Source organism: Eretmochelys imbricata, chromosome 4, assembly GCF_965152235.1.
Source record: "Eretmochelys imbricata isolate rEreImb1 chromosome 4, rEreImb1.hap1, whole genome shotgun sequence".
Taxonomy (NCBI): Eukaryota; Metazoa; Chordata; order Testudines; family Cheloniidae; genus Eretmochelys; species Eretmochelys imbricata.
The window spans coordinates 112,562,464-112,581,006 of NC_135575.1; the positions used below are offsets into that span (position 1 = coordinate 112,562,464).

At 42.5% G+C, this 18,543-nt stretch overlaps 1 protein-coding gene across 1 annotated transcript in view; it reads right to left on the minus strand.

Annotated features, from left to right (window-relative positions):
* PACRGL (parkin coregulated like) overlaps positions 1–446 on the minus strand; it is a 37,504-nt gene extending 37,058 nt beyond the window's left edge. Inside the window, exon 1 of the mRNA XM_077814615.1 lies at positions 353–446. The gene's annotated coding sequence lies outside the window, so the exon portion shown is untranslated. The remainder of the gene's footprint in view (positions 1–352) is intronic.
* Positions 447–18,543: the final 18,097 nt, after the last annotated feature.

An 18,543-nucleotide genomic window follows, 5' to 3' on the forward strand; every position in this document is an offset into this window, starting at 1 on the left:
CTTCTTCAGTAGTTTTTAAGGGGCTCTGCGGGACGTGGGTCCATGGCGGCATCTGCAGGGCTCTGGGTGGGATGCAGCTTCCAGGCCGCGATGGGGTGTCAGCAGCAGGGCTCTGGGGTATTGGCGGGATTCGAGTCCCCGGGGGGCGTCGGCAGGGCTCTGAGGTGTTGCTGCGGCTCTAGTCTATGGGGCCGTGTGCGGGGCCCCAGGTCCGAGGAGGAGCGAGTCTCGGTCCGTAACTCTGGCGGTTACAGCCTGTCGGCGGAGGAACTCTCGGACGAAGCCCCCGGCCCGCCGAAGTAGCCCTCCGCCCTAGCCCAGCCCCTTCCCGGCTTCCCGCCGCCACTCTTACCAGGTCCGTCAGAGGCCGGGGCTCCGCAGCGCCTGGCTCTCAGCGACACCTCCAGTCCCGCCGGTTGCTAAGGAAGCTCCGCTGTGTCTACGGGATGCGGAAAGGCCAAACTTCCCGCGAAGAGACTGCAGGCGGGGCTGGGGAGCATGCGCGGATGTGGGGGGACTCGGCAATTCGCGGGGCGGGGGATGTTCCGTCACGAATCTCCTCCCCCCCCCCAGTTCTGTGCTATAGTCCCGTCCGTCGTAGCCGCGTGGCTGGGCTGCTCGCCCACGCTCACTGTGCTGGTGGGGCCGGGGATCGCTGCGTGGCACAGTCTGGCTGACCCGTCTACACTGGGCAGGGTCCCCACCAGCTCAGCAAAGCCTTGGCCTGGCTCTGGGAATAGGGCGCCCGTGTCCTTTCCTCAGCTGTGACTGTTACATTGCAATCATTGTCCCCGCCACAGGGGATTGACCTTGGCAGCTAATGGCACCTCGCTCAGTCGGGCGACTCGGGCCTCTCCCCACCAGCCTCGCAGCTCCCCTTTGGGCTCCTAAGCGTAATCACTGGCAGTAGGATACTCTCCCCGAGGTCCTAACCTTGCAAGGATCTGGGCAAGAGCCCCTGTGCCCATGCAAAACTCGTTGGGCTGCCGCTAACGAGAACCGCTGGGAAGTCAAAATGGGTGAACGCAGGGCCTGGGATTCTCGTTTTATTCCCACCACTTTGTTCCACGAGACCAGATGGCAATTTTAAATGGGATGAAGGTAGGTTGCTAGTTGAACCAACTAGCCATTGCTGTGCGCATTGGTTCCGTGTCCAAAGCCCAATGTCTCATTAGAAGTTATCCTGCAGTTTTAGATACATTAATTATGTTACCTGTGGCACCCTAGAGACTAACCAATTTATCTGAGCATAAGCTTTCGTGAGCTACAGCTCACTTCATCGGATGCATACTGTGGAAAATACAGAAGATGTTTTTATACACACAAACTATGAAAAAATGGGTGTTTATCACTACAAAAGGTTTTCCCTCCCCCCTCCCTACTCTCCTGCTGGTAATAGCTTATCTAAAGTGATCACTCTCCTTACAATGTGTATGATAATCAAGATGGGCCATTTCCAGCACAAATCCAGGGTTTAAGGAAAGGAATAAGCAAGGGGAAATAGGTTACTTTTTATAATGACTCAACCATTCCCAGTCTCTATTCTAGCCTAAATTAATTGTATCCAATTTGCAAATTAATTCCAATTCAGCAGTCTCTCGTTGGAGTCTGTTTTCAAATTTTGTTTGTTGAAGGATAGTCACTTTGAGATCAGAAATCGAGTGACCAGAGAGATTGAAGTGTTCTCCGACTGATTTTTGAATGTTATTCTTGACATCTGATTTGTGTCCATTTATTCTTTTACGTAGAGACTGTCCAGACTGAAACCAGACTTAAACTGTGAGCAGTGTGTATTCCTTCTCCCCCAAATGTGGAGTTCCCCCAATCTCACACCTCCTGGAATACCAGTATGGGCAACACCCGTGACAACTTTTCTAAACCTACATTATCACAGTTTAAAAGTTGTCACGGGTGTTGCCCATACTGGTATTCCAGGAGGTGTGAGATTGGGGGAACTCCACATTTGGGGGAGAAGGAATACACACTGCTCACAGTTTAAGTCTGGTTTCAGTCTGGACAGTCTCTACGTAAAAGAATAAATGGACACAAATCAGATGTCAAGAATTATAACATTCATAAACCAGTCGGAGAACACTTCAATCTGTCTGGTCACGCGATTACAGACATGAAAGTTGCGATATTACAACAGAAAAACTTCAAAGCCAGAGTCCAGTGAGAGACTGCTGAATTGGAATTCATTTGCAAATTGGATACAATTAACTTAGGCTTGAATAGAGACTGGGAGTGGTTAAGTCATTATACAAGGTAACCTATGTCCCCTTGTTTTTTCCTGTCCCCCCCCCCCCCCCCCCCGGTTCCTCAGACGTTCTTGTTAAACCCTGGATTTGTGCTGGAAATGGCCCACCTTGATTATCATACACATTGTAAGAAGAGTGATCACTTTAGATAAGCTATTACCAGCAGGAGAGTGGGGTGGGGGGAGAAAAACCTTTTGAAGTGATAAACACCCATTTTTTCATGGTCTGTGTGTAGAAAAACATCCTCACTGCATTTTCCACTTTTATGCATCCCATGAAGTGAGCTGTAGCTCACGAAAGCTTATGCTCAAATAAATTGGTTAGTCTCTAAGGTGCCACAAGTACTCCTTTTCTTTTTGTTAACGTAGCTTGACAGACAACACAATTAATGACAGGTTTCAGAGTAACAGCCGTGTTAGGATTTTTGCGAATACAGACTAACACGGCTGTTACTCTGAAACCTGTCATTAATTGTGTTGTCTGTCAAGCTACGTTAACAAAAAGAAAAGGAGTACTTGTGGCACCTTAGAGACTAACCAATTTATTTGAGCATAAGCTTTTGTGAACTACAGCTCACTTCATCGGATGCATACTGTGGAAACTGCAGAAGACATTATATACACAGAGACCATGAAACAATACCTCCTCCCACCCCACTCTCCTGCTGGTAATAGCTTATCCAAAGTGACCACTCTCCCTACAATGTGTATGAAAATCAAGGTGGGCCATTTCCAGCACAAATCCAGATTTTCTCACCCTCTGCCCCCCCCACAAACTCACTCTCCTGCTGGTAATAGCCCATCCAAAGTGACCACTCTCTTTACAATGTGTATGAAAATCAAGGTGGGCCATTTCCAGCACAAATCCAGGTGTTCTCACCCTCCCCCCCCCCCCAAAACACACACACACACACACACTCACTCTCCTGCTGGTAATAGTTCATCCAAAGTGACCACTCTCCCTACAATGTGTATGATAATCAAAGTGGGCCATTTCCAGCATAAATCCAAGTTTAACCAGAACGTCGTGGGGGGGGGGGGGTAGGAAAAAACAAGGGGAAATAGGCTACCTTGCATAATGACTTAGCCACTCCCAGTATCTATTTAAGCCTAAATTAATAGTATCCAATTTGCAAATGAATTCCAATTCAGCAGTTTCTTGCTGGAGTCTGGATTTGAAGTTTTTTTGTTTTAAGATAGCGACCTTCATGTCTGTAATTGCGTGACCAGAGAGATTGAAGTGTTCTCCGACTGGTTTATGAATGTTATAATTCTTGACATCTGATTTGTGTCCATTTATTCTTTTACGTAGAGACTGTCCAGTTTGACCAATGTACCTGGCAGAGGGGCATTGCTGGCACATGATGGCATATATCACATTGGTGGATGTGCAGGTGAACGAGCCTCTGATAGTGTGGCTGATGTTATTAGGCCCTGTGATGGTGTCCCCTGAATAGATATGTGGGCACAGTTGGCAACGGGCTTTGTTGCAAGGATAGGTTCCTAGGTTAGTGGTTCTGTTGAGTGATATGTGGTTGTTGGTGAGTATTTGCTTCAGGTTGGGGGGCTGTCTGTAGGCAAGGACTGGCCTGTCTCCCAAGATTTGTGAGAGTGTTGGGTCATCCTTCAGGATAGGTTGTAGATCCTTGATAATGCGTTGGAGGGGTTTTAGTTGGGGGCTGAAGGTGACTGCTAGTGGCGTTCTGTTATTTTCTTTGTTAGGGCTGTCCTGTAGTAGGTGACTTCTGGGAACTCTTCTGGCTCTATCAATCTGTTTCTTCATTTCCGCAGGTGGGTATTGTAGTTGTAAGAATGCTTGATAGAGATCTTGTAGGTGTTTGTCTCTGTCTGAGGGGTTGGAGCAAATGTGGTTGTATCGCAGAGCTTGGCTGTAGACAATGGATCGTGTGGTTGGTCAGGGTGAAAGCTGGAGGCATGTAGGTAGGAATAGCGGTCAGTAGGTTTCCGGTATAGGGTGGTGTTTATGTGACCATTGTTTATTAACATTGTAGTGTCCAGGAAGTGGATCTCTTGTGTGGACTGGACCAGGCTGAGGTTGATGGTGGGATGGAAACTGTTGAAATCATGGTGGAATTCCTCAAGGGCTTCTTTTCCATGGGTCCAGATGATGAATATGTCATCAATATAGCGCAAGTAGAGTAGGGGCGTTAGGGGACAAGAGCTGAGGAAGCGTTGTTCTAAATCAGCCATAAAAATGTTGGCATACTGTGGGGCCATGTGGGTACCCATAGCAGTGCCGCTGATCTGAAGGTATACATTGTCCCCAAATGTAAAATAGTTATGGGTAAGGACAAAGTCACAAAGTTCAGCCACCAGGTTAGCCGTGACATTATCGGGGATAGTGTTCTTGACGGCTTGTAGTCCATCTTTGTGTGGAATGTTGGTGTAGAGGGCTTCTACATCCATAGTGGCCAGGATGGTGTTATCAGGAAGATCACCGATGGATTGTAGTTTCCTCAGGAAGTCAGTGGTGTCTCGAAGGTAGCTGGGAGTGCTGGTAGCGTAGGGCCTGAGGAGGGAGTCTACATAGCCAGACAATCCTGCTGTCAGGGTGTCAATGCCTGAGATGATGGGGCGCCCAGGATTTCCAGGTTTATGGATCTTAGGTAGTAGATAGAATATCCCAGGTCGGGGTTCCAGGGGTGTGTCTGTGCGGATTTGATCTTGTGCTTTTTCAGGAAGTTTCTTGAGCAAATGCTGTAGTTGCTTTTGGTAACCCTCAGTGGGATCATAGGGTAATGGCTTGTAGAAAGTGGTGTTGGAGAGCTGCCGAGCAGCCTCTTGTTCATATTCCGACCTATTCATGATGACAACAGCACCTCCTTTGTCAGCCTTTTTGATTATGATGTCAGAGTTGTTTCTGAGGCTGTGGATGAGATTGTGTTCTGCATGGCTGAGGTTATGGGGCAAGTGATGCTGCTTTTCCACAATTTCAGCCCGTGCACGTCTGCGGAAGCATTCTATGTAGAAGTCCAGTCTGCTGTTTCGACCTTCAGGAGGAGTCCACCTAGAATCCTTCTTTTTGTAATGTTGGTAGGGAGTCCTCTGTGGATTAGTATGTTGTTCAGAGGTATTTTGGAAATATTCCTTGAGTCGGAGACGTCAAAAATAGGATTCTAGGTCACCACAGAACTGTATCATGTTCGTGGGGGTGGAGGGGCAGAAGGAGAGGCCCCGAGATAGGACAGCTTCTTCTGCTGGGCTGAGAGTATAATTGGATAGGTTAACAATATTGCTGGGTGGGTTGGGGGAACCATTGCTGTGGCCCCTTGTAGCATGTAGTAGTTTAGAAAGTTTAGTGTCCTTTTTCTTTTGTAGAGAAGCAAAGTGTGCGTTGTAAATGGCTTGTGTCAAGGTTCCTTCCCCACTCTGAACGCTAGGGTACAGATGAGAGGACCTGCATGAAAAACCTCCTAAGCTTCTCTTTACCAGCTTAGGTCAAAACTTCCCCAAGGTACAAAATATTCCACCCTTTGTCCTTGGACTGGCCGCTACCACCACCAAACAAATACTGGTTACTGGGGAAGAGCTTTTTGGTCACGTCTTTCCCCCCAAAATACTTCCCAAAACCTTGCACCCCACTTCCTAGACAAGGTTTGGTAAAAAGCCTCACCAATTTGCCTAGGTGACTACAGACCCAGACCCTTGGATCTTAAGAACGATGAACAATCCTCCCAACACTTACACCCCCCCCTTTCCCGGGAAATGTTGGATAAAAAGCCTCACCAATTTGCATAGGTGACCACAGACCCAAACCCTTGGATCTGAGAACAATGAAAAAGCATTCAGTTTTCTTACAAGAAGACTTTTAATAGAAATAGAAGTAAATAGAAATAAAGAAATCCCCCCTGTAAAATCAGGATGGTAGATACCTTACAGGGTAATTAGATTCAAAACATAGAGAACCCCTCTAGGCAAAACCTTAAGTTATAAAAAAGATATACAGACAGAAATAGTTATTCTATTCAGCACAATTCTTTTCTCAGCCATTTAAAGAAATCATAATCTAACACATACCTAGCTAGATTACTTACTAAAAGTTCTATGCCTCCATTCCTGGTCTATCCCCGGCAGAAACCAGCATACAGACAGACAGAGACCCTTTGTTTCTCTCCCTCCTCCTAGCTTTTGAAAGTATCTTGTCTCCTCATTGGTCATTTTGGTCAGGTGCCAGCGAGGTTACCTTTAGCTTCTTAACCCTTTACAGGTGAGAGGAGTTTTCCCTCTGGCCAGGAGGGATTTCAAAGGGGTTTACCCTTCCCTTTATATTTATGACAGCTTGTCTAGTTTTAGTAAATTCCAGCCACGAGGAAGTTTGTGTGGAAGGTTGGTTTTTTATGAGAGTATCCAGTTCTGAGAGCTCATTCTTAATCTTTCTCTGTTTGCTGTAGAGGATGTTGATCAGGTGATTCCGCAGTTTCTTTGAGAGCGTGTGGCACAAGCTGTCAGCATAGTCTGTGTGGTATGTAGGAACAGAGGATGCATCTTGAACAAATCAAAACTTAAATACTTGGCTTCCGGCTTGTAGATGCACACCTATGGGAAGAAAGATTAAAGAAAAGAAAAAGGAAGACTTTCAACATGTGCTGTGCTATGTAGTTGTAACTTCAATTAGGCTGATAAAGCCAAGCTCCCATTTTTTCTCCAGTAGGAAGAGAAGATAACACCAGTGACTGGGAAATGCTTTTAGTTTAATTTTATTTTTTAGCTACAGAGTAGCAATTTGCAGACCAGGATACACATTCTATTTGCAGGTACTTTTGAATAAAAACATTCCAGTAAAGATATTATCTGAGCCACCAGTTTTATCTTCCAGCTAACAGTTCTCAGTGTATCAACATCTGACAGTTATAAGTTTTAAACAATATTTGCTGGTAAGCCTGTGTAGTGAGTAACCTTTCCAGTGAAGACTACAATTTTTCTTTCCCAACAGACCTCATTAGCTATGGCATGTTCACTGCTCTTTAAGAGATACATTTGTTCTTTTGAACACATGGCAGTGAATTCCCCAAATAGGAAACTTTTTTTTTGTTATTGCTTAAATTGTGAAAGGTGTGTGTTATTCCTTTGAACATCAGTAATACACAATAAGGGACTTTATGGGACTTAAAAAGAAATTGGATTAGACAACCTATTCAGTTGGTTTTCTGAAGTAATAGATGGGAAAAGGCAATAGCAATGCTGAAACCTAGTTATGGTCTGTCTGACAACTAACACAAGCCCTAGATTTTGGTCAGCACTGGCATTTTGGAATAAGCTTTATCCAACACAAATGATTTATATCTTCCAGTGACTGAAAGTTGGAGAGAAAAACATAGGGACACGTCTTTTTAACTCATTTAAAACACACTGGCTGAGGAGAGGTTTTTATACAGAAGAGGGAGATGATGAAAATTCTAAATAAAAATAAAATGGTCCATCCCAAAGTTCCAATTCCTAAATGTTTAGTTGAAACTAATCAGAAAGTCTAATAACTTCAGGTAACTGCTTCATGACTCCACATTATTTAGTGAAATTTCAAGTTGACGCCTAAATTTTCAAAAATAGTAAGCAGCTGCTCTCTGAAAACTAGATTTTTTTAAAATGCCTCAACTTGAACACCCAGAATTGCTACTAGAAAATATAGGCTTAAGTGTTTATCCTCATTAAGAGTCACCAGTGCTGCCTTTCTGAGCCATTATTCTTTTTTGCTTGGTGTTGGTGATATATTTCTGAACAGCATTATTTCTGTAACAGCTGCTTGAGGTGACACTACCATCTATAGGTATACAATCCCTCTTGCAAAGGGAAAGTTGCTTATTAAAAGGCAAGGCAAACTTCAATTAAAATCCCGTGTTTAGGAAATCTAAAGGATCACTGAGGTTCTGCCTAAAGCACAACACAGCTTTCCTCATCAACAACGCTAGAGATAACTATTGTGCTATGACTATTTTCTGGTCATGTGGGAATTCTTATTGCACTCATTTTAGAATAGATTATAATTATTTATAAAATTACCTGCATTCTTTAACATTTGCATTCCAAAGCCATTATATTTTATGGATATTTTTCTAATCTATGTTATTTTTCATGAATCAGAAAAATGTTTGGAGGACACACATGGATGCCTTCAGACAATTTTGTTTCTTCACATATGATCTTTACTGTGGTATATTGAGGACTGTGTTGGAATTGTGAGCCATTGCTTTAAGAGTGAGGGTGTGAGGGAGGGGCAGGATGGACTCCAAAGACTCTGTCTTTGCCTTGAAGAGCTTACAAAATATAGCAATTGACAGAGGAACTGCAATTTGTCTCTCTGATTGAAAAGTATGCAAACTAAAAAAGCTCCTATTTGGGTATGTGAATGCACTGTGGGTAATGTTACATTTAACTGAGGTTGGTAGATATCTCTGCAAAGTTGAGGAGAATGAGTTAGGGGAAAAAAGATGGGAATATGAATAATTGCAAGTAATCTTCTTGGGGGGGAAGGGGTATGCATGCACACAGAAGTCATGCCAATGCAACTCAGCACGCGAGCCACTTCTAATGTACACAACTCTTTACTTTGTGCAGGCTAATGCTTTACTTGCTTTCTCATAATGAATAAGATATCTGGCCAGACTTAAAGTGACCAATAACTGCCTATACAGTACAATCGTAGACAATCATTCGCTCTAGTAGAAATAAACTGTGTCAATAAGGACACAACTTGCAAATATCAATAATAAATGTGCTCTTAATTTAACCTGTACACCCATGAGGGCAACTGCACTGGAGTGGGGATTCAATACACTGTCTTCTACTGAAGAAAGCACTACCACAACTACCTTCTGCAAAGGAAAAACATGAGTAATTTACAGCCAGGGACCCATAAAAATCCCACTAATGGAGATTACCTGAGAGATATACTGAATCAGTACATCCTTGTGGTGTGCTGGCCATGTTCCTTTCCAAGATGGCTCAGCTTCAGTTCACTCATCAGAAGAGAGAGTACAGGAAGCTTGGCCATTTTACCACTCTCTGAGCATATTTTGTGGGGTTGGAGGCACAGCACAGCCTGCATTTCACTAGCAAGAGTCAAGCGTTACAGTATTTTGTAATACTCCATTTAAAACTATATTTTTACACATTATGTTAAAGAGCCTTAAAACAACTTTTCTTCCAAAAATTATTGAAGTTACGTATCCTGCAAGCCTCTCCATACACACACACAAAAAATGGGAAAAAGTAACACAACACATATTAAAGTCCAGCCTTGCAAAATTGTCATGAAAATGTATCAGCCCATCTTCCCTTTACAATCAAGAATGAAGGCAATGGGAAAAAATTATTTGTAATTTTCTCACCCATTAAAATATGCTTACAACATTTTTATATGAATTTACATATGTGTTACATTTTTTTGTGTCGGGGGAGGAGAGACTGCTTGGACAGCACCTAGCATAATTTGGCCTCAGTACCTCTTTGGGATCTCAAGGCACCAGAACAACAGAGCCAAATACGTTTTCCCAACTCCCACCACTCTCCATCATTCCCTGATTCTCTTTTCCCCAGTTCTTATAGAGAAAACACACTTTTTTAACCTAGTTAAAAATTCTCTCTAGCTTCAGGAGCCATGCATTGATTTAAATGTAACACTATTTTTATTTGTCACATTCAAATCTCATCTCACCATGGTTATCCTGGAGTAACCACACAGTAGTTTGAGACTAAAAAATAGAATATAGGCACATAATTGTGCAAAGGTTTAGATGCACATATATCTTTAAACACAGTATCAAGCAGTTCAGCACCTGTTCAAAATTTGTGGAGCTGTGAATATGAATATAAATCTTCAAGGAAAATTGGTGAGGAAAAATGCCATTCTAGCTGAGCAATGCTAGATGACTAGAGTCCCTGGGTATTATTAGATTGCCTAAAACATTCAATAATATAGCTGGTATGACCTGATTGAGTGGCTAAGATGTTACGAGAGTTTTGGATTAGCGGATCAAAGTCCCTTATAAAACTCAGGAGGCAAATTCCTGGGGAGGAAATTGACCCATAGTGATACTTTACTCTTTCAATGTGGCAAATTAAGAAATGTACATGCATGTATGACACACATACAGATTTAAGATCTGAATGAGAAGTTTAAGGGCTGTTGAGTTTACTGACAAAAACAGTTGTGCATTGCTATGATATTTACTCAGAACATGTTTGTCTACGGGACATTAGTTTAAAATTAGCTTTAAAAATATTTCATGAGTGTGGTGCTGAAGATTATTTAGATGCACAGTCTGAGCATTTAAGGCTAAAGATAAATACTCAGATTGTGCATCTAAATATCTATATAAGGATTTTTGAGATATGTGATTTTATAATCTTCAGCAAATGGGGGGTGTTAAATCCCAGCAGGAGTGCAGACTTGTGTTCCCTGTAAGCTGCGTGCTTGGGCAGCCACCCAGGAGAAATTCAAGTGCTGCCCAGTTGATTAGCAGAGCGTGAACAGCAGGCAGCATGTGTTCAGGTGCTCCTCCTCCCACATTGGTCCGTCCTCCTGCTGGTTCTGCAGAGTGTGTGTGGAGGGGTGGGGCTGGAGAGGAGGATGCTGCCAAATCAAAACAGTAGTGTTTTACACTCACTTTGCCCTTGTGTACATGACTACACAAGGTGTAATGCAGTAGAGCATTGGGCCAAAAGCTTTAAAAAGGGACTAGTGCCCGTTGCCAACTGTGTCCACATATCTATTCAGGGGACACCATCATAGGGCCTAATCACATCAGCCACACCATCAGAGGCTCGTTCACCTGCACATCCACCAATGTGATATATGCCATCACGTACCAGCAATGCCCCTCTGCCATGTACACTGGCCAAACTGGACAGTAAAAAGAATAAATGGACACAAATCAGACGTCAAGAATTCTAACATTCAAAAACCAGTCGGAGAACACTTCAATCTCTCTGGTCACTCGATTACAGACCTAAAAGTGGCAATACTTCAACAAAAAAACTTCAAAAACAGACTCCAAGGAGAGACTGCTGAATTGGAATTAATTTGAAAATGGATACAATTAACTTAGGCTTGAATAGAGACTGGGATGGGTCATTACACAAAGTAAAACTATTTCCCATGTTTATCCCCCCTACGCCCACCCCCCACTGTTCCTCAGACGTTCTTGTCAACTACTGGAAATGGCCCACCTTGATTATCACTAGAAAAAGTTTTTTTCCCACCCGCTCTCCTGCTGGTAATAGCTCACCTTAAGTGATCACTCTGGTTACAGTGTGTATGGTAACACCCATAGTTTCATGTTCTCTATGTATATAAATCTCCCCACTGTATTTTCCACTGAACGCATCCGATGAAGTGAGCTGTAGCTCATGAAAGCTTATGCTCAAATAAATTGGTTAGTCTCTAAGGTGCCACAAGTACTTCTTTTCTTTTTGCAAATACAGACTAACACAGCTGCTACTCTGAAATCTTCCAGGAACGAAATAGATGGAGTGTGATACCTGCTTAGAAGCCAAAATAGGGAGCTCCAGAGGCACAAGAGATGTCCTGTCTGTGTTTTTAAAATTCAATAGCATGTCCCTTCTGATTTTGGTATGGCATGGTACTATCCTAACAGTTCTAAGAGCTACTGAATGACCTCATAATAATTGCCTCAGCCTCGCAACAGCAAACTAGTCAGGATTGGCCATTATGCCTTAAGGTAGTGTGGCTACATTGCAGCGGACTCAGGCTCATGGGGCTTGGGCTGCAGTGTAGGCATCCAGGGTCAGTTTGGAGCCTGGGCTCTGGGACCTTCCCCCCTTGAGATGTAGTCATTTCATGTGGCATACTTTAGATGTGTGAGCTTTAGGTATGTCATTATCAAGCACTCCTAACACCCTACCATTTTAGCTGTTAGTATGGTCCCATGTAACATAGTGGCTACCTGATGACAAATAAGCTAGAAACCCATAGTAATACAATAATGGTATTTTAACTTTTATTGTGCCTTTTATCCAGAGACCTCAAGGCACTTCATAAACATTCTTTAATTCAGCCTTATACCAAACCTGTGAAGGTTCACAGATATTATTAGAATCCTTGTAAACAGAGGCACAGGGGGATTAGATTATGCCTGTCATCACAATAAATCAGATACAGAAAGGTTTGTGACACCTAAAGTCAAACAAATTAGTGACAGAGCTAAGAACAGGAAACCAGTGTTCTCAACTCCAAATTCTCTAGTTTAATCAAACTATCTGAGATATTGTCTGCACATTCAGAGATGCTTGGTTTTCTCTCACACATTTCTCTAATTGGATCATTCAGAAATGCTTGATTGCTATTTCAAATTTGAGGTTTGTTACTTTAGAACATACCTTAGTATATTATGGGGGGAAAAACCTGCTTACTTTACCTTTGATCCTGCTCCCACAGATTTCGGTAGTACAAAATTTGTTACTCGCAGCACAAACAGCTTTTGATGCTGGCTGTATGCTTTAGAGGCAGGTATTCACATCTGATATACTTACTAGTTGGGTAAAATTACTTTCCTACAGTTATTGAAGATTGAGCTGGTCAGCTCTAACTAGCAAATTACTGCAGACTGTTTTTTTTAATTGTCATATTCACCCTTATATTCTTCTAAACTTGATACTCTGACGTCAGAGGGAATGTAGTTTACACACTACTTAAGCCAACTGATATAGAAATCTCTTTACAGTTGGTGATTAGGCTGATAGTGTGAGTACAGTCTGGTCTGATACATTTTCTCTAACAGAGCGCCAGAAAAAGAAGTAGCCCACAGAGGTACTTTTTTTTCAGTTTTGTATTTTGTCCACTTGGTGGTGATGATTCACTGTCTTTTGTTCATTACTTTTCCTGTGCTAGCTCTGTGTAATATTACCCATTGCTCATCCTTCTATTGCTGCTGCTGTCAGAAGATTTTATTTTTTCCGTGTTCAATTCCCCAAACTGTTAATTCACATATTAAAGGTGCCAAAATAGAAGAGATTGCTGAATAGGAAGGAGATGCATTTCCTAGCTCAATTGCCCGAGAAACTGTTTTATTTACTGACAAATCTTTTTCCAATTTTATCCCAGACCAGGAAACAGAGCATATATGACATATAAAATGCTGATTAAGGGCAGGCTCATTGAACTTTATGGCCCCTGCATGCAAGTAATAATAAACAGGGAAATAAATGCTTTGTCCATTCATAGGAGACCATGAAAGCCCATCCCTCCCCAGTGCTAGAAGTAATCCATGTGGCCAGGGCTCTTGGGTCTGAAGATAGCATGTTGGGGGCAGGAAGTGAGCAGGGCAGGGAAGTTGTTGCTCTGCATGGCATGCTTCCCCGCCTAACTAGGGTTGCGAAGCCTCCCGGTTTTGCTGGGAGTCTCCCGGAATCAGGCTCTATCTCCCAGAGACTACTAAAACCAAACCGGGAGATTTTAGGCTCAAAAAGTCCAACAGCGCAGCAGAGCTAAGGTAGGCTCCCTACCTGCCCGGGCCCCACGCCTCTGCCAGAAGCAGCCAGCATATCCCTGTGGCCCCTGGGCAGGGACAAGGGGTCTCTGCGGTGCTGCTGCCGCCTCGAATGCCAACTCTGCAGTTCCCATTGGCCAGGAGCTGCAGCAGGGCTCCTGCTTCCAAGCCCCCTGCAGGGACGTGCCGGCCACTTCTGGGAGCAGTGCGGGGCCAGGGCACGCAGGGAGCCTGCCCTAGCCCCACTGAGTTGCCAAGCAGGAGCTGCCTGAGGTAAGTGCCTCCCGACCGGAGCCCTCACCCCCTCCTGTACCCCAACCCCCTGCCTCAGTCCTGAGCCCACTCCTGCACCCAAACTCCAACCCTGAGCCAGCACCCGCACCACCCTTGGCCCTAGCCAAGAGCCCACACCCGCTCCCGCACCCAACCCACTGCCCCAGCCTGGTGAAAGTGAGGGTGGGGGAGATTGAGTGATGCAGGGAGGGGTGATGGAGTGAGTGGGGTGGGACCTCAGAGCAGAGTGGGGTGGGACAGGGCACGGGCGGAGCAGTGGGTGGGGCAAGAGCATTTGGGTTTGCGTTATTAGACAGTTGGCAAACCTATGCCTAACAAGGAGTATTTCTACATGGGGAACTAGCCAAAATACATGCTGCTATGAACATTAATGAGAGAGTACAGCAATGGTGAGGTGGGGACACCGGATAGGGGACAGGAAGCTAAATTGATGGGCTGACCCTCCAAGGGGAGTGGAGGCCCCAGGATTCATGAAGTTGGAGCTCTCTTTCCTCATGGGGCCATAGTCCCCAGTATATGCACATAGGGAAACTTATTCTGACTTCACTTACTCTGGCTTTACACTATATACCTTCAACTGTGAGATGCTGTCAGGGGTGAAAGTGGCTGCTGGCACCAGTCCGTATGCAGATGATGTTAAAGCGCTACCACGGCAGCACTTTAACGTTTAATGGACCCTACCAGCAGGGCCGCAATGGGTGGGGGGCGAGGGGTAAAAAGGGCAGTTGCCCTCGGGCCAGGTGATTTAAAAGGGCCTGAGGCTCCGGGCTGCTGCTGCTGCTACTGTGGCAGTGGCTGGAGCCCCAGACCCTTTTAAATTGCCACCGGAGCCCCGGGTGGTGTGGGGTAGGCAGCGTGGAAGGCCAGGCAGCTGGCTGGGGGAGGCTGACCCCCAACCCTGCCCCTTCCGCCCGAGGCCCTGCCCCTTCTGGGGACCTGGAGCCAGGCCCCCATACTGGTAAGTCTTCTATGTTACTTTTACCCCTGGACTATGTACTGTTTCTTTAAATCTGTAGAAGAAAACTAGAGACAGGAGAAGCTGGGGAAGGTTCTAGGAAGAAGCTCTACAGTGAAGCAAAGATAGCGTGAAAGAGAGAATAGTTCAATATACATAATGTTTGCGTTGTCATCATAGAGCTCCTTTTTCAGTATTAGAAAAGATACTCTGTAATTTTTACAAGTAACAGCATTGAGTTAAATTTAGTGCTATCAGTTAATCGCAGTTAATTCACATGATTAACTAAAAAAAATTAATCGTGATTTAATCGCACAGTTAAACATAGAATACCAATTGAAATTTATTAAATATTTTTGGATGTTTTTCTACATTTTCAAATATATCAATTTCTATTACAGCACAGAATACTAAGTTTATAGTGCTCACTTTATATTATTATTTTTATTACAAATATTTGCACTGTAAAAATGATAAAAGAAATAGTATTTTTCAGTTCACCTCATACAAGTACTGTAGTGCATTCTCTTTATCATGAAAGTGCAACTTAGAAATGTAAATTTTTTTGTTACATAACTGCTCTCAAAAACAAAACAATGTAAAACTTTAGAGTCTACAAGTCCACTCAGTCCTACTTCTTGTTCAGCCAATTGCTAAGACAAACAGGTTTGTTTACATTTACAGGAGATGCTGCTGCCTGCCTCTTATTTACAATGTCACCTGAAAGTGAGAACAGGTGTTCACATGGCACTTTTGTAGCTGGCGTTGCAAGGTATTTATGTGCCAGATATGCTAAACGTTTGTATACCCTTTCATGCTCCAGCCACCATTCCAGAGGATATGCTTCCATACTGATGATGCTTATTAAAAAATAATGCATTAATTACATTTGTGATTGAACTCCTTGGGGGAGAACTGTAGGTCTTTGGCTCTGTTTTACCCACATTCTGTCATATATTTCATGTTATAGCAGTCTCGGATCATGACCCAGCTCACGTTTATTTTAAGAACACTTTCACAGCAGATTTGACATGTCCTATGTAATAGTGGTTGAAGATAAAAGGACATATGAATCTTTAGCACATCTGGCACGTAAATAGCTTGCAATACCGGCTACAATAGTGCCATGCAAACGCCTGTTCTCACTTTCAGGTGACATTGTAAACAAGAAGCAGGCAGCATTCTGTCCTGCAAATTGTAATCAAGTTTGTTTGTCTGAGCAATTGGCTGAAGTAGGACTGAGTGGACTTGTTGGCTCTAAAGTTTTGCATTGTTTTCATTTTTAATGAAGTTATTTTTTTGTACGTAATTCTACGTTTTTAAGTTCAACTTTCATGATAAAGAGATTGTACTATGGTACTTGTATGAGGTGAATTGAAAAATACTATTTCTTTTGTTTTTTACTGTGCAAATATTTGTAATAAAAATAAATAATAAAGTGAGCACTATACACTTTGTATTCTGTGTTGTAAGTGAAAGCAATATATTTGAAAATGTAGAAAACATCCAAAAATATTTAAATAAATGGTAGTCCATTATTGTTTAACAACGCAATTAATCACAATTAATTTTTGTAATCGTGCAATTAATCACAATATTTTTAATCACTTGACAGCCCTAGTTAAATTCAATTACACTACATCAGAATCAAGTTCAGGAAAATGTTCCTGAAATGGCATTACCTTCACCATAACCGGGAACCAGCTTAGTTTTTAGGTGAGGGGACCAATGAGGGCACATCTTGTTGGCCCTCTCCAAAATCCCATTTCTGGCCCTGACTGCACTGGGACATCTTGTCTATTTACATTTGAATTTCTGTCCTTAAATCTCCATACTTTACTCCCACAATTCATAATATTAACTTAGATAAATCTTGCTGACAATTTACTTCTGTTCATGGTGGTGTCTTTCCTAAATGGCTAATACAACACAATCCTGACCAGTATATACTGAATTATGAATGTTGTGTATTTTTCTGGTGCAATCAATAATTTTAGCCAACTCAGAAGATGTCTCCCAAGGTCTTCCTCCCTGATGGTGTCTTCCAAGAGTTTCTGCTAAGTATTCTCACATCAACTGTTTTATTTGTAAATTTACATCCACATAAATGAGAACAGTATAGTAATTACAAGTGCAGTCAGTTAAGCAATGTGTACTACTAACAGCATATTGTTTCAAAAGCAATAAGGAATGATCCTTTGAGTACTTTTCCATTCATGACTTATCAGTTTAACTTAACATTAACTACATTGAAGTGGGTGTTTAGGAGCTAAACCACAGAAGCACAATCTGTAGTATTCTGGAGCAATTTTAAAATAATGGATGTAATTCTGAACTCATCATGTAAACCATCAGGTAAAATCATTCTTGCAAATGGTACTCTGTCCTGTACTTTAAATAGTTGGAATTCAGCAAATAATTAATAATTAAAATATGTAAAGTGAAGCAATTGATGAAGATTGAACTAAGTTGTAAATTAAATATGAAATGTGAAACACATGGGTGATTTTCCAGGCACTCTTCAAAAGATATCTGTTTAATAGGGGTGAGGGTATACTTCCAAGAATGGTAAAGGAGTAGAAAGTAGTTTTTTTTGTAGATGCATGGCTGAATTCCTGTTGAATGATTATTTTAAGGCTATTGTGATTTTGTTTATTACTGATTATATATTAGAATGTCTAGAGACTTGTAGGTGTATCTTTTTATTATTTAAATCTAAATAAATGAATAGGAAAGTAATTTACAGCATCATTGTCCAACAAAATGAAAGTTTTTACATAATTGATTGTATGATGGCTTGCAACTGTTAGAGGCGACACGACGTTACCAGTTAGAAATCTATGTAATAATTTATTTATTTAAGTTGAAAAGGCAATGACCATTTATTTTTATTCCTTGTTTTCTATCTCTTAGCCAGTTTTTGATCCAAAAACAATACTGTGTCTTTCTACTCTTGCATAATGACAGGTTTCAGAGTAGCAGCCGTGTTAGTCTGTATCCGCAAAAAGAAAAGGAGTACTTGTGGCACCTTAGAGACTAACAAATTTATTTGAGCATAAGCTTTCGTGAGCTACAGCTAACATCACTGAATGCAGCCAATGAAGTGAGCTGTAGCTCAGGAAAGCTTATGCTCAGATAAATTTGTTAGTCTCTAAGGTGCCACAAGTACTCCTTTTCTTTCTACTCTGTTTCTTTAGCAGCCTGTTGTGAGGGATCTTGTCAAAGGCCGTTTGAAAGTCTAAATAAGTGGCAACTGGTTCTCCATTGTCCACTACCTTGACACATTCAAAGAGTTGTAACAGATTAGTCAGACAGAATTTCCTTTTGCAGGAACTGCTGGTTAAACCCTATCATATTATGATCTTCCAGATGTTTTATTATTCTCTTTACTTTATTGTTTCAACCAATTTACCAGGTACATATGTAAGGTTTACTAGTCTTTAATTCCCTGGATTACCCCTGGAGCATTTTTAAAACACAGGTGCAATTTGTATTACTCATCAAAACACCAGTATAGTAGCTGTTTTTAATGAGATTGCTTATTTTAGCTAGCAGTTCAGCTAATTCATACT